The 14,426-nt window shown below is 40.4% G+C and overlaps 1 long non-coding RNA gene across 2 annotated transcripts in view; it reads left to right on the top strand.

Annotated features, from left to right (window-relative positions):
- The window catches only part of LOC116060180, a 50,550-nt gene that overhangs the window by 31,185 nt on the left and 4,939 nt on the right, over positions 1-14,426 (top strand). The window lies entirely within an intron of this gene.

Here is a 14,426-nt window from a genome sequence, read left to right as displayed (position 1 = left end):
ATCTGCTGTGGTTAAACACAAAAGTAGGTCTTTGTCTCCAGGAAGCTTCACTTGAATGCGTAATCGATTGACTATAAGAAACATCCCGACAAAACCAGCAGATGGATTACAGTATTTACACTCACTATAAGTAACCCCGGAATTATATGTTGAAGATATTCATTCTAGTTTTGCAACCTGGTTTTGTATCTTCACCTCAAAGAACATTTCAAATTGAATTTGCACATTAATAAGTAAAAACCCCAAAGTCCTGTTTTAAATTCTGGTTGAACACATTAATACCAAAGCATATTAATTTAAATTTAGAGTATCAGGTTGCATATTAGCTGTAGTCAGGTTCAACACTAAAAGGAATGCATTTGTAATCATTATCTATCCGCCCATAACTGAACTTTAGGCATTTATAGTCAGTGAAAGAGTTATAAGCTCACATTTATGTATCTGCAGCATTATACTGTAGTACAGATAGTAAATATTATGAGAGCTGAAACGATTTGAAAATGTCAGAAATTCACTGGCTACAGCTTTGTTCTGGTTCCAATTTTGAATATTTGCTGATTTTCTAAATCTTCTATGATAATAAACTGAATGTCTTTGTGTTTTGGACTTTTGATCGGACAAAACAAGACTTTTGAAGACATTACTTTGATGCTGACGATCGGCAGATGAATTGATAATGAAGATAATAATTTGGTGCGGCCCTATATGTTGCAAAGTGTAAGCACCTTTAGACAACTACTATATATTTACTATATAGCTAAACCTATTCTTGTTTCTGTAGAATATTAAGCTATAATGAGCAAACAAAATAAGAACGAAGCAGACATTTGAGGTGAGGCAGGAAGTAGATCTCTAAGAGGAGGGAGAACATTGAAATTATACTTAACAAAAGGCAAAAAGTTTCCATTCTAACAACATAAAGTTTTTATTTTACTTCGTTCCCCTGTACTCTTGTCATTCTTTCAGACCTCCTTTCATAGGTCAGTACATCTTCTTCCTTTGCACAATGTCAGCCTTACTCTTGTGGTGCATAAATCACAGCAAGCAGCATTCACTGCAGACAACAGAATTAACAGAAGAATACCACTTTTTCTCATGGGGTTTTGTATGTAACATAAATGTTGTAGAAAATGTAATGTAAAAAAAGAACGTAGGAGGTTTTGTAAATACAAAACAGGAAGTTTCATCAGGCACAAGTAGCAGAGGGGGAAAATCAACATCATAGCTGTAAAAGAAGAAAAAAGTCTCTATTTCCCTCCTTTCTTTTACTTTGTACATTCCTCACGTTCCGTCTCCTCCTACATCGCTTTTCGATTTCCCTCCCCTGAAGCCCCACACTTCCTCTCCCAGTCTAATCCGCTACTCAACATGCTCCCTCTTTGTTCTGCGACCCTGACAAGTCGTCTTGTTCCCCTGCTCCGAGGACAGCCCCGGTGTGCTGGGGATAATGGAATGAATGCTGGAATGATAAACCCCAGAGGATGCTGGGAGAAAACACAGGAGTGTGTCAACCAGGGTGATAACACTCTATTCTCCCGTGCATCTGTCAGAGGAGCAGGGATTATGGTTTTACAGGCGGGCTTTGCCGATTTGCAGACCCCTTTCTGCAGACTGAGATGTTTATGCTGGAAGGTGTCAGGGGGCACCAGAGGGATATTCTCACATCTGTCTCACACAAAGGTCTTCATTAGATTTGAGCATTGCTTCTTGTTGTGCAATCATATCTTAGTGGACAGGTAATTTAAAGTCACCCTATCAAAGTTCACTGTGCTCCAAGGATACAAACAAATCCTAAAGAAATGCCATGTATAATTTGTTTTGTCCAGAACCTCAAAGGTGTTATACAACTACATCACAGCCGGAATTAGAAACACTATAATTGGCAAATGTCAACAAATCCCATGAAAAACACAACCAACAATGGATTTAACCTGCTAACAAGTCTGAGTGTGTGATGCAGCTTATTCCTCTGCGCCCTAGAGCTCCATTGTTTTTCAAAAACACAACAATGAGCCACACTGTTGCACTGGCTGACATTTTCCTTTATTACAATAAACATGGGCACTGTTGTTAAATTTGACTGGATGTCAAATACACTGTATTGCTGCTGTAAATACTCACGAAAGCTCCAAATATGTATCAAACTTCAGCTGAAAGTAGTCCCCAACAAATTCGCTATTTAGTCCTGTTTGAGAAACATTTGCTAAAAACAACGGTGCCCAGGTGTTTGAAGAAATTGTTAGCTTTTTAAAAAAATAAATAAAAGTAGATATTCATGATTCATGTTTTTGAAGATTTACATCTTCAATAGGAAAGATGGAACGAGGACAGGGTGGGGAAGTTGGAAAGTATGGTGAGACAGACTAATGGGTTGTTGGGTATTGTTGGGACCGAACAAGTTTTGGTATGATATCATATGAACCCGTTCGTGAGAATAGGGTTATGATGCTGTTCAGTGTGAATCTTGTATGTCTAAATGGGCGCCTTTGCTACATGAGATTTTGAATGGTGCGTAATCAAGACAAACCGTCAAACCTTGAATTCAATTAGAAACATGACATTACTGAAGTGGAAATGCTAAAGGTGACTGGACTTCACTGGACTTTGGAGTTACAGCAGGAATTTAATTGTTTTTGATGATTTTTTTTTTTAACCACTTTTGGTTCAGGTTGACTTTCAGCTTTCAGTTGTGGTTTCACACTTTCTGACAGCTAAACATTTTCATGCCTGAGATCTGGGCAGTGCATCCACTTTCGCTGTACAGCTCCTCCGCCTCTATCTTAATTACCCTGACAGTAATTCTTAGTGAAGAGTAGAGCCGTTTAAATACTCACTCTCCGTGCTGCAGATTCTGATTGGAATGAAGTATATATTATATTTTATACCTCCGCCACTGCAAAGAGAATATTGAAACTATTTTCTGTAGGTCTGATCCGGTCTAGCTGGTTATTACCAGACATGAAATAGGATTCAGAAGATGTCCAGGCTTTGAGTTAGGACTTTTAGTATAGTGAGACAGTGAGGCGAGGAATCAATAAAAACTGATAGGTAAGTTTTGTTGCTGCAAAACAATTATCAGAGTTTGAGGCTCTTGGTAAAGTTCAATACATGAAACTTAACCATTTCTAGCAAACATTCTTGTGTTGTGCTATTACACTGCAGTCCAACTACTCTTGACCCCAATCTCCCAGATATCCACACAGGCGAGGAAGGTAGACACGTTCCCCCTCCTCAATCTAATCCACTGCAAACCCTTTTGACTTAGCCTCAGCCCATTTAGCAATCAAACTATTCTTTAAACTGACCTTGACCACACGAAGAAAGACACAAATCGAAGAAGTGGGGGAGGAAAGAAAACTCCCACCCTAAAAATAGAAAAGGTTGGCAATTAAGTGCCAATCTAATCATCCCTCTGGTAAACGAGCCCTGAAGATTCCGCCCTCATATCCCCAAGGCTTTTTTTCACACCACTTCCTCATCATCGCCGGCTATCGGCTTAATTACGCCCCCGCCATCCCCAGATAAGAGAGTGATAGCCTTATCACCACGGCTCATTTCCAAATCCATGAAATTAATAAAGTCTACCTCCCTTCTCAGTTCTAGGGCCAAACTTATATTAGCTGTCACGTACGAGAACTAAGTGAAGTAATTCTTTGCCGGTTCTTATAGTGTTGGCAAAGAAAAGCTTGAGGACATCATCCTCTAGGAGATTAAAGACAAGGAGGCGAAGGCTTTTTTGTCTTTTAGGCAAATGATATTTGGGCTGCAGTTTTTCTTCCTGATGAGGGTTATGACTGTGTGTTAGTTTTATGATTTTTCTGGCTTCATTTATCATTCACACAGTAGCTGGATTGTCCATTTGGTTCATTTGACTACTTAATTTTCCTTAATCTTCACCTTGGGAGAACTGCTAAATTGTTTTGTTTCCATCTGCAGTGGACTTTGCATGCGTGTTTGTGCAATATCAATTAGTAGGAATATGTTGGAATAAAAGGGCTACCTGCAGACAGCCCATAAAACTCCTAGCTTGTTGTAAGTGAGAGTGTCTTTATCTGTAGATTATCAATAAACCTCTCATCAAATAAAGCAGAGCTTGAGCTGCTTTCCAGTCGGAGCCACCTCGAGTCTATGAGCTCTCCAACTCTCCATGTTGGCTGCTGTAATCAGTGGGGAGACAGCTGGTTTCACCACGCTGTTCCACCTGCCCGCTCCCCTGAGTAAAGGGCTGTGCTTCACCGACCAAATCCACTCCAAGTCTCTCTCCGAGGCACAATCCAGCATGACTGGCAGGGGTCTCACACATCGATTTCAGGGAAAAGGGAAGCTTGGGCAGACCCGTCATCGCACCCGCGCTGGCAGTGGAATGAGACAGTCTCCCACTAGGTTTGGGCCTGTCATTTATTTCTAAACGACGGCAGATGGTGGGCTTGGCGCTTGCACCATTCTCTCAATCTCCCAAGGTGCACTTCTGTGATGGATGTGGCGAATGGGAGCGCTGCAGAGAAGGCTGAGGCACATCTGCCCATGCCGATAACGGGGGGCAAAGTATGTCTGGGATTTCTAGCCGTCGACTTGCTTTCACATATTACTCATTCCCTCACAGACCTCTTGAGGACTCCCATCTCTCTGGGTTTAGTTGCCTCTCACTTTCATAGCTTTGCTTTTTGCTGCTCTTATCAGCAGAGCACCTTTCTGTTTACCATGCAGGTGCACTTTTGAGTTTGACATTGCTACCTGACTGGAAAAATCTATTCAAACTTTCCTTTCAGCATGAGATATACCCCATTTGAAAAAAAAAAATGCTGGTCATTAATCATCAAAGAATTATATTAACTGTAGCTATAATGAGGCTGTCAGGCTACAAAGTCTGTACTTACACAGAAACTTTAACAGAAAGTTATCCAGAACCTTATGTCGGAATTTAACTTTACTTAAGTGGCTTTCATTTCTTTTGTTATCCTCATTAGTGATTTGTCTAATTGGATGTCTGTTGGGTCTCTCACAGCACTGTAAAAGTCAGTAAAGATATTTTTCATTATACTTTACTGATTAAGCTTTATATAATTATAATCATCTTTTTAGAAAGGCTTGACCAGGGACTGGGGTTGCAAATTAGCCAATTGGCTAGAAACCTTTTATGCAACACATCTACACATATTGTTATGGTCTGACTGTGATAATTATGTATGTAATAATGTGCGCTGCATTGTCCCTGACAAATAAACTACTAATAAAAAAAATTAAAAATAAAGATACCCAAGCAGCATGAACAACAATGGCTTTCTACAGAGGTGGAGAATACCTAAGTACAAGCAGCAAGTTGGCAGCTGCTCCCATCAAAAAACTTAGCTACCACTTCCGAAAAAGATGCAGAAAACAACTTAAATCAAAACTAAATGGATAAATTTGTTTAACGTGATGCGTTTTGGGCCAGTAGCTCAGACAACATAATGAAGTCGTCCATGAAAGAATTAGTTACTTAATTTGATAACATACATTTTAGCTAAAATTTAAGTCCTACAATGGCAGGCATGATTACAGGTATATATTTAGACACACAGTATGAGGAAAAAGAATGTGTTTTTTAATACCATTACAGCATGTAAACATGTTCCAGTAAAAACCCAAAATACATGAACCTGAAAATGACGTATCTCTTTTAAGACAAAGAAATGCAGCAAATCTTCACATTGGACAGGCTGGCAACAGAATGTTATTTAGTTGCTATTTTTGCTCTTTCCACGCCGGACTTCTTCAAGATCCACTGAATCTAGCCTTTACTGAAGCAGTTTACAAATACACACCCATGTCCTACACACCATCTGACACAGTGGATCCAAAGACACATTAAAGTGAGCAATCACCACCAACAACACCCTTGCAAAGGTCATGTCAGCTTTATCATCCTAATCATGGAACACCATCACTTTCAGTGATTTAGGGTTGCAGTAAAGCATCATAACCCGCCCAACCACATCCCTGCCCATGGACGTATCCATGGCAACAGAGACGTCCGGCTGTCCTCCGACGATGCATCTTTGGGATTCTCAGTGCGTCGCTGCAGGGTGACAAGTCAGGCGTAAAGAGTCGATTTAGCTGCGGCATTGGGGAGGTTCACACATTAGCAGAGAGGAAATAGGAGCCAGCAAATACTTAGTGGGTGATTGGCTCCGCAATAACAGAACACCCCCTTTGGCAGCTCGTCAAGCGGTGCTATACGGATGCCATTACAAACAGGGGCACATTAGCAGGCACCGAGGCTTGGTGAGGCATGTCGCTGCTTCACGCCTTTGACTCCCAGGGCTGTTTTAAGATGTGTATGATCAGCTGTACACTGCTCCTCCAGACACAGACGGACGGACGGACGGACGGACGGACAGATCGGGGAGTGTTGGCATTTAGGAAACATGAGCTTTTCATCCAACCGCAACAAAATCTAGCACTTAAAGAACATTTCATGAAACAAGGTAAAACAACTAGTACATATCCCTCCAAATGCCTAGTTACATCAATCCCCTTTGCAAAAAGAAGCAATTTGGGTCAAAACATGGCACACTGTGTGTATACACAATGCCTCAGAGGAGCAGACCCAGATCTGAGTCAGAAACAAAACCTTTCTGTTTGCCTTTGTGAAGAAAGACTGCTCTTTATGTTCCATATACTGTAGAGGTAATGTTGTTCATATTGTGGGTTTATATGGAACCTATAATAGCAGCTATTTAGAGCAGTTTTGTTGTGACATTAAGTGTGACATATCCTAAAAGCTTCTTTTTTTGCTGTTGGCAGCACTAGAGACTAGCTGCATTAAAATGACTTCCTCACTGTAGGAAAATGTGCTCTGTGATTTGTATGCCTCATGCTGTGTTGAGGAACAGTTCGCACTGTATGTAAGTAGTTAGATCTGCACAGGAGCGCCATGCAGTAAAAAGCTAACTTAGTCAGTGGTGGGATTCATATTTTATCACCATAGGGTGCATTGATGTATCCTCCATATTTCTTTTGATTGTGGGGGGAAAACGCTGTCAAATGCCGTCGACATGTTCTAATTTTGAAACAGAGAAGCCTGTTGATTCTGTGGGATGCACCAAAAAATGAGTTCCATATTCTTATAGTTTTACCTATCACCTCTACTGTAGTTATTATAAATTAATAAATTGTTCTTGATAACTGAACTAATTAGCAGCTGTTACTCACATATGGCTTGGCAGTGAATAAAAGTTAGGAATGAAAGTTAACTGCGACTCCCAAGTTGGTTTTTCGGCAAGAAATATCCAATCACTGAGCTTAAAACAACGACAGGCAGAAGATGGAGACTACAATGACAATTTTGTTTAAAGAAAATTTTGCAATGGGAATTCAAATTGGGGAAAAACCTTCCGACTTCACAACTCTATTGTTTTTTTTTCTGCCCTTACAGCTGCTGCATCCACTGCCATTTTGACCAGTTTAGCTAAAGCTCAAAGCAAGGGTTGAGGCTACGATACCTTCTGGGGCTAGCCTGACAAGCCAGACCCACATTAAGATGTTGGGTCTGGGAACCCACCATTGGCAGGGCTCAATCTGAGGGGCGGGATAAACAGTTGTCTTTCAAATTACCTCTTCACTCATAGCCAACCAGAGCAACGCTAGTTGATAGATTAAACTTTTGCCGTATCCAGTCGACAAAACTCCAAACACATCTTCCTTTTTTAAGAATGACTTCAGTACTTAACTCCAAGTCTTCCAGAGTCGATTCAAAAGACCGCTGTTCGCCAGCAGCAGCAGCCATCTTCTTTGTTTTCAAGTAGCAGGGAATTCACGCGGAACCATCACAACTCTTCCGTCCTTATGTTAAGCCCGCCCACCGACTCTATACACGATGTGATTGGCCTGACCAGAATTTGGTTTTTCCAGCTCGCAAGCCAATGGAGAGTTGCTAGACTAACCGTGGCTGCAAATTACATTTGCTGCCGCTAGGGTGCGTCTAGATTTCTAGGCTATTCTGGGGCTACACCTGCTGAAAATGGATGCATTCATGGTAGAGTAACACGATTTGGATGAAAGCGTCCGCCAAATAGTGTGTGTTACGTAAAATGAGTTGTCAGCGCTGCCCTGCCCGGGCCAGCTGTGTGCACTTCAATAGTCTCCTCTACCACCCATGAGGTGGTGCACAAAGACCCCGGGAGGTTTTTTATTTTTTCTTTCACTTTCACAGTCCCTCTGGCACCTTCACTGACTGGCATCTCATTAAGAGAGCAGGACGCCTCCAGACAGGCCACGCCACAGGCTGCATGCTAATTGCGGAGGCGTAGCCAGCATGAGACGACCTTGTATGGTAAAAGAGGCAGAGAAGTGGTTTAGTTTAGCGTCTGGTGGTAAGGGGGCTCTCCTCCACAAACCGCTTTTGTCCTGACCTTGGGCAGCAAAGTCAGCCAAGTCTGACCACTCATTGGAGTGACATCATGAAGTAAAAGCAATGCAGTGTGTAAAATAGGTAGTAAGCCCTTTATTTATCACACTGTGTTATATAACAGCATGTAATGAGAAAAGCATCTTGGTGAGTGACATTATTCTGACATTAATTTGCTGCTTATCATAACTTTACTACAATTTCAAAGCCTTTACTTGTTCTTTTGCTTGACAACTTATTAGGGCCAAGGCTTCAAGTAAAAGTCACACAGTAATTTAGCACATCTTGGCAGTAATATATATACTTTCACCACTTTGTGACATTAATTTACAATATGTCTCAGCTGTATTACAATTTTAAGGCTTGGGTCATCCTTACAAAGGGCATATAATTTGCATTGAACACGAAAAGCTACTTTGTACCAGAATATCAATGCAGATGACACAGAAGGCTTGTTTTCTTTTCTTTGGCAAGTAGATGTGGAGTTCTCATGACTTGTGTATTTCGTACGCTGAACCCTGTGTGGCTCTGCCATCTTCAATTTCATCATAACCTCTCCAGTCCAATAATACAACCTTTTGGCAGCTCACTCTTTCTCAGCACTCACATCTGACAGTTTTTCTGGAGCAGCTAAACGGTTAAGTCCTCAGAATAAATTCCAATCAATGACAAAACACGTAAACACTTGGACGAAGAGGGAGATGGAGAAAGGACAGATGGAGAAGAGTCTGGAGTATGTAACTGTCTAAAAAAGGTCAAATATGACCAAATACAGTTTCCTCAGTAATAGTGATAGATGGCATTATGGAGGAAACAATGCTATCTTTTTAATACTTGAATCCTGGCAAACTTTAATTTAGTTTATGCAAATAAAGAATATTTTGTGTGTGTGTGTGTGTGTGTGTGTGTGTGTGTGTGTGTGTGTGTGTGTGTCTATAGCTGCCTGTCTTAGTGCCATTAGTTCCTGCCTGCCACTCATTGATAAAGAGGCGCTGCCATCAGCCAAACCAGCCATCTCCTTCAGTCCTCATTAAAATGTCGTCATATTAAAAAATAATTTCAGGCCTCTGCTGATGAGCGTTTTATTGCCTTCATAAAAATGTTCTCAGTTTGGAGTCAACGGGAGAGAAAGGCTTCAATGAGTAATGAAAGTGCGAGAGAAAGAGAAAGGACGGAGCAGATAAGAGTGATTTGTTGCATACTTGGGAGGGTGGTTTTGATTTTTAGAACATTAATAATTTCTTCATGTAGCTGCCCTAAATAAACACCCTTTCTTTACAGTGAAGAACGTATACTGGCAAGAAGAAAGTGAGCCTTTATCTTGCTCAGTGACCTGAACATAAGCTCAAGAACACCTTTATCATCTATATCATAAAAGATCTATATAATGCTCTGGAGTAGTCTATCTGTATTTTCTGATCTTGTCTGTGGGAGCAAATTATTTGCACACTGATCAATATTACTGCCACTGTAGATGTGCCAGTATTTGCCAAAAGGCTCATTTTCACAATCATTTCTCCCATGGCCAGATGTTAAGCTGGTCATTAAAACAACAATAAAAACAAACATAATGTAAAATCACAACAGGAGAAAGCAGGCGAAACATGAAGCAGATGGACAGAGGATAAAAAGCTAAAGGCAACCAACAGAGTAAGAAATGTACAATGGCTGTTAATACAAAACAAAAAAAGTGTGACACAGTTTATCAGTTACAGTCATTACATTGCAGAAGACTAATACAAAAAGGACAGCCTTATCCTTTTTATTCAGGCTTTATTTGGTTCATTTTTTTTAAATCAAGTTCTGGGAGGTTTGGTGTTTTACATCACTGTTAAGGCTTTTGTAAACTCTGCTTTAACACAGACTAGTGTAAAGGTAGCTACATCAACACAATATACAGTTATAATGATAATCGCTCAATCCAATTAGCTGTCAATGCTACTGCTGCTTACACCTACGCTCTCATTAAAGGGCATCTCACAAAGTAGTGCAACACATTAACAACACCTTTCACCTTTTGCAGGTCAGTCAGATGTTGCACTCGAACAGGGAATCTGGAGTTAATCTTCTACTCGCTTACAAAATGCTTCCACAAGCACATTTTTTTTTATCGTACAGACATAGAAAATTGAAAAAGCAATTTTCTAATACCCCTGCAGTGGGAGAAAAAAAAACAGCAGCAGCGGAAACGTAGAGGCTATCAGCAGGAGTAAAGGTTACTGGAGAGGGAATCTCACATATGCACACTTTAACAATAACTTAATGAAAATGCCCTAATGACACTCGAACCTCTATGTTGTACATATAAAGCTCAATAAAGACTGAATTTGCTGTTGTAGAAGCAGGTTGTCAAATGAAAGTCCTTGAAACATCAAAAGCACAAAGGATTAGGTTTAATGCTATACCGATTCATCCTCCTGGACTTATTATCTGAGGCAGCACTTCTGCTCTTATTGTTTGGACTTATTATTCTGATTATTCTCAGCTTTTCAACATTTCCATTTTGCTGATTTGTCACTCAGATAATGAAAAGCCACGCAACAGCAGCCTGCATACATACATACATACATATCCTTCTGTAAATGCTGCAGAAAAGTTGTGGGTGGATGTGCACATTACTCCATGATGTGAATTTAATGCCACCATATGCTGATGTTTTCCCGCACCAGTGTTGATTAAAAAAAAAAAACGCTACCATAAATTGTTGGTTCAAGCGGCAATTACGACTCATAGTTAGGTTTATAGTGCAGCACCCTCTAGTGGCCTCCTCTATTTATTGCTGGAGAAAGCAGGAAGTAAGATGACGAAGTATTAAGAGTGCCAAATCCGCAGGTTGGGATGGTGGAAGGGTCAAACAAACACAGGACTTTCAACAAGGTCCCGTTTGAAATTAAAAGTAAATGGCGAAGTTTTTTTTAATTTAACAGACCAAACAAAACTACATTCTGTGTCACGTGCGTAACCAGAAGTTTAGTAATGTAACAGAATATTTTAACCCAAAGCCCTTTTTCTAAACATAACCAAGTAGTTTTTTTTGGTTAAACCTAACCAAACTGCAACCATTTCACAACGTTAAGTACATGTTTAAAAGCGCAACCGTTACGTTCTCTAGGTTAAGCTATGAGGACGGAAAACGCATACCTTGCACGGCAAGGTATGCGGTAAGGCTTCAAGTAATGCGTTTGTGTCCGAACGGCAGCCGACCAAACCAATCAGGGTCTGGTGAGGAGCTACTGGCAGCTACGGGCGTGGTTTAGGTGTGTGTGACGGCTGCAAATGTTCGTTCAAAACAACACTGGCGGACGTGATAGATGGTTCATCCAATCACCGGCTAAGTGCCTGCCCTTTTCCAAACCATCCAACCATTTGGCGCTCCTGTGGGTCGTATTTCCTGCCACCTCTAGGGATGGATGGTTTGGAGGACTAGTTGGACTATATGAGCTGGTTGTATCTGATGAAGAAGTAAAAAGTTTTCCACATTGACGTTGCGGCACGCTATCTCTCTTTCTTCCTGATAATCGCATTTCTATTCAAAGTGGAGCAAAACTAATAACATAAGCAGAGATACTGTATTCTGTCCCTGAGCTGTGTGTTTTGTTTATGAGATATTTTAATTGTAAATAGAAACACGAGTGCACTAGAATCAATCTATTAATGTGGGAAACCATGAATTATGAGAGGAAATATAAATACTTTCACACACACACACACACACACACACACAGAAACATGTAGAAACTGAACACACAAACACACTGTTCGTGGGAGTACATTAATGTCCCAGCAGAATATACACATAACTACTTGATTGGCCTCAAGGGATGTTATATCTACGCTTTAATTTCAGATAGCAAGTAAGCATATCCTGTTACAAGCCATTACAAGAGTTTAATGTCAGGCGTTTGTTATGCTCTCATTTTATATCCTCACTTCTTAGGATTTAGCTCTGTTTGTGATGAGATGAAAAGATTTCTATTTGGGTTACAGCTAAAGTTTCTTGTCTTGCAAAATTTACTCGCATAATTAAAAACATTTAGTTGAAAATAACTTTACTGCTTCTTTCTCCTCTGTTAAAGCTGACTCAGAAGGAGGAGTAAAATAGTTATAAAGACATAAAGTAGCTGTAACTAATTGCATTTCCTCTCTGGGTCTGGTGTGAAATACACTTTATTTTGGAAGTGACTCTTTTTAGGATGTGCACACCACTGTGGCTGCCGGACAGAAGCATTTGTTCCTTGCCTTGACTCTGGGCTCATGTTCATGCTCTTGCCAGTCAGAGAGTTGCTCGTGGCTGTTTTTTTGGTTGTAATACAGACAGAAGATGCCAAAGCAATGTTAGGTCATTACTCATCCCACAACCTACTGAGAACTGGGCAGAAATAGAAAGCGAGCAGAAATGTGCCAGGCAAGAGAAGCCAGATGTACACAGACCCTAAAAGTACCAACACATAAAGATACTCAACTACTTTAGTGTTGCCAGCTAAAAGTAAAGTTTAAAAAAGTATAAACACTAGTTTTGCAGAAAAATGGCACCTGTGACATTACATTATTAGACTGATGCAAGTAACATTTTATTGTTGTAGTTGGTTGAGGTGGAGCTAGTTTTACTACTTTATATACAGTTAGGTAGTTTAGTCAGGGGTTCCCTGCCTAGGGGTCGGAGTTGTGCTACAGAAATCTGTATTTATTTTTTGGACTTTTCTCTAATCTTTGCTTTCTGACCATAAACAGTTATTTAAAAGCATCTGAGAAGTTTAAAGTGGGTATTACTGCTTGGTGGTCGTTCAGGGTGGATGGATGGTTCAACAAACCAACTAACAGCCAACATTTGTCTTTTTAAAAGCATGACCACGATCATCCCTAACCTTAATCAAGTGTTTATTATTGTCACCATGACAAAGCTCCCCTAACCTTAACAAAGTACTTATTTTAAAACCAACCAGAGTGTTTCCTTAAACCTAAAGTTGTGCCTAAACCTGACCAAACCTTAACCATAGTGGTGTTGTTGGGAAGAAACAGACAAAAGATGTTGTCCTGCTGATGTCTACACTCATAGACAACAAGTCCTCCAAAACATTCTTGTTAACAGAACTGACTTTTTGTAAAATGTCTTTTTTATATATAAAATAATAATTACACCTGTGGTGGAGTAAAGGAACAACATAGGAAAAGTATTTTTGTTTTTGGGTGTAATATAGGCTGATCAATTCGCCCTTCTAGGGGGATGATGTTCATTTGTGATATCCTCATTTCATATTCTCGCCAGTTGGGCATGCCTCAGTTTTGAGGTGTAATATAGGCCTGCCAAATCAGTGGTAGCCCCATTACTCATCCCCCTCTGTGCTGTCTCCTGGCTTGTGCTCCGCCGCTAATGCAGATTACAGGGATATATGAGGGCTATTTTGTTCGCTGCAGGGTGGAAACGATCACAGGCAACCCCATCCCTCTCTGATGCACGATTCTACATCTGTTCCCTCCACGAAAGCCTATCTGGAGATCCATCAGAGCCAAGCCCTTATCAGATCTGAGGCTGCTACATCTATTGCACATCAATTATAGATGCTATGTGTAAAAAATAGGGTCCCTATAGCAACACACGCTCTTGATCATCAGAGACATCATTTGGTTAAGTGATTAGTTGCTTGACTTACAGTTTGTGCATTTTATAAGTGTTAAATGGTCCTTTTATGAAACATGAGTAAATAGACACAAAGGCATCCAGTGAAGGAGAATAATGTGTAACTAATCATGGTATTGCCATAATGCTAATGGGGCTCAAACTTTCTTTCTGCACAAAGAAAACAGTTCAAAGTGGAGGGAATAAATCCAAAACATCCACACTTTTTCATGATCTCTGTGGGCCCTTGGTGGCTTTTGTTTGAGGGATTTGTGCAGGTGAAAATCCACACAGATATGATAAACGAGCCAAGCTGCATTATTCACAGTCGAAAATCACCAGCAACTTAAATTCATTTCCAACTTGCTCCCTGACAGAGAACACAGACATATTATTCAAATTTCTATCTATTCTGTGACC

The sequence above is a fragment of the Sander lucioperca genome, chromosome 20 (assembly GCF_008315115.2).
Source record: "Sander lucioperca isolate FBNREF2018 chromosome 20, SLUC_FBN_1.2, whole genome shotgun sequence".
Lineage (NCBI taxonomy): Eukaryota > Metazoa > Chordata > Actinopteri > Perciformes > Percidae > Sander > Sander lucioperca.
This window is presented reverse-complemented; position numbering and strand designations above follow the sequence as displayed.